At 34.6% G+C, this 2,772-nt stretch overlaps 1 pseudogene; it reads right to left on the bottom strand.

Moving 5' to 3' along the window:
• Positions 1 to 209: 209 nt before the first annotated feature.
• Positions 210 to 1,647, bottom strand: LOC117719655 (ribonuclease H2 subunit B pseudogene; annotated as a pseudogene).
• Between the last annotated feature and the right edge of the window lie 1,125 nt (positions 1,648 to 2,772).

Raw genomic sequence — 2,772 nt, 5'->3', positions numbered from 1 at the left:
TAGACAAGTGTAAATGTGTTCTACTACACATGGTGGTTGAGGTTGGAGGAATTGCCTCCTATTTTGGGTAACTAGCTTGAACTTATTATTAGACTGAGAATATACAGTTAGTAAATATAAAAGAATAACAAAATAACATATGCTGAGTAGTACAACTGATTTTCTCTGCTTCATCAACTTTTATTTTTAATTGTGCAAGTATTTTCAGCTTATTCTTTTATTTTTTTGCACCAAAAATTAATATTAAAATTAATCATTCCATTCCTGTCAACTTTAGCCAAAGGCTTTCAAACTGCAGCACTTTGCTAGTTTTCTTGCCAGTCCTTACGTCTTTAGTGTAAAACTTAGTGTATTTTTCCACTTCTACAGGCCCTTCTGACCACTTTAGTTTCTTTCATTGGGAGGTTGGCAGTGAAGCTGAGGTTCTGGAGGCTTTGCAAACTTTGATAAGTTATCACTTAATTCTTTAGGGAAATAAAAAAGACCATGGGTGTAGTAAACATAAATGCCATTCTTGTCCCTGCAGTCTGATCACCAGTGGAAATATGCAGCCGAACACCTGGATGTACCCAGGCACTCACGCAGACATTACTGGCCTTCAGTGATGTAATAGTTTGTTGACCTTTTTCTCTGGTCCCTTCAAAGTCATCTCTATGCTGTCCTTGGAAGATTTCTTGCTCGTTGTTCCTTTTTCCCCTGTCACATGGTGAAGGGACTTCTCAAGCCATGGAAATTTCATCAATAAGATGCAATTTGGAAATACGTCATCTACTGTCCCCTGATCCACAGGTTGATACTTTCCCTCTTTGTTAGCCTTTCTGAGGTAATGAAGGAAGAGAAATAGTGGATCCATGGATGCTGTAAAGAGCAAAAGAGCTCCAATTGAACTGATTGATGTACCAACCAAGAATGATAATTTTCTTTGAAAACGTTGATTTCACACAGCTGCTGTAGAAACGTATTGAGCTAGTAAATGTTCTTCCTGTGAATGCAGGTCCACCCATTTTACATATAGTAGGCCTCTCTGTTCAGTCAATATAAGGTTGGTTTTATGTATGTTCTCAGGGCTGACAATTTGACCCTGGACAATCAATTGGGTGTTTTCTTCCCCAGAGAAACTACCTCTCTCATTTTTGGCTTTCCTCACTTGCCTATACTTTTTTTTTTTTTTTTTTTTTCAGTGTTGAGGCCTCAAGAGGTTTTTTCTTTTTCACTTTGGCATGCTTATTAATGTCTTCTTTGTTCAGTTCATGTTTTAACATACATAGTTTTAATAAATGTTTTCTATATGGGCCAATGTGCATTTTCTCCAAGAGCCAAGATCCTCTAATGAAGACCCTAATACCAGACATAAGAAGATTCTTCTGAGTTGCTGGTCAGGGATGTCCAAAAGACTCAAACATACAGCCTATTGTTTATTACCCTTGGTGACTCTAGAAACAGGGCACAGATCCCAACGTGCTAGAACTGACATGAATTCTTCTTTCCTGAGGACTACCTTTCATTGTACCAGATGGCACCTTGGATGCTTCCAAAACAGAGAGGCAAGCAACAGCTTTATCCACCTATGATGCCTGTGATTGACAGCAGTGACTAGTGTGGCATGTAACACTAAGGGAGCAGAAATAGCATGCATACCTTGGTCATGATTAACAGTTCTCAAATTGGACTCACAAACTGATCAAAAGAGGCAAACTCTACCTGGTATTGGAAACCTAGTTGACTACTAGTTAAGTTATGGTTATTGGAGGAGAATCCGCAACCATTAATTTTCTCAACTAGGATGATGGCTATCATCAATCTTTAAACATTTTTCTATATACCCACAGATAATTGTCTAATTATTAATTGTAATAATAATGTACTATTATTATACCCCATTAAGAAAACTTCTCTTAGCAACTTAGTTTTAAAGGAAAAATGAAATAGAAAATTTATATTTAAGGCAAAAGGAAGAAACAGAAATTTCCCCAAAAGAATATTCTCCCAGATTGTATTCTCCCCCCTATTATGAACATTCCTCACTGGAGTGGTAAGTTTGTCACTATCAATAAGTTTACATTGGTCTATCATAACTGCTGATGGCACACACTGGACTTATGGTGTATTGTTCACTTTTCTCATTGCTGTTACAAAATGTTCAAGAAAAGGAATTTTAGAGTGGACAACTTCACTTTAGTCTACAGTTTGAAGGTTCAGTGTATCATGCAGGGAAGGCATGGCAGCATGAAGCACTTCATCATAATGGATCTTCAGTCAGGAAGCAGAGGGAGATGAATGACAGAACCTAACTTGTTCTCTCATTTTTATATTTCTTTTATTTTTGAGATTGCAATGTAATTATATCATTTTGCGCTTCCTTTTGCCTCCTCAAACCCTCCCCTTCTACTTTCAGATTCATGGTTCTTTTCTTACTAGTTATTGTTATATTTGAATATATAGACACATATAATATATATTCTTATGTATAATTATATATAATACATTAATAATGTATTATCATGATAATATGTACAATATATTAATATGCAATATAATACATTATCAATTAATTATTAATTAAAGCCTTAAATTTATTTTTATTAAATAAACATTAATATTATTTTATTTGTTGTATTATTAATAATTGAGTAATATTAATTATTAATATACTATATAACATAATTATATATTATATAACATATCTTCCTAAATATAGTTTGTTCAGTTGGGATACTGAACCGATTTATACTGAACAATAATACTGAAGTGTACATTTTCATGCCTGACCAC

This window comes from Arvicanthis niloticus, chromosome 14 (assembly GCF_011762505.2).
Source record: "Arvicanthis niloticus isolate mArvNil1 chromosome 14, mArvNil1.pat.X, whole genome shotgun sequence".
NCBI lineage: Eukaryota > Metazoa > Chordata > Mammalia > Rodentia > Muridae > Arvicanthis > Arvicanthis niloticus.
Note: the sequence above shows the minus strand (reverse complement) of the source record. Positions and strands in the feature narration are given on the sequence as shown.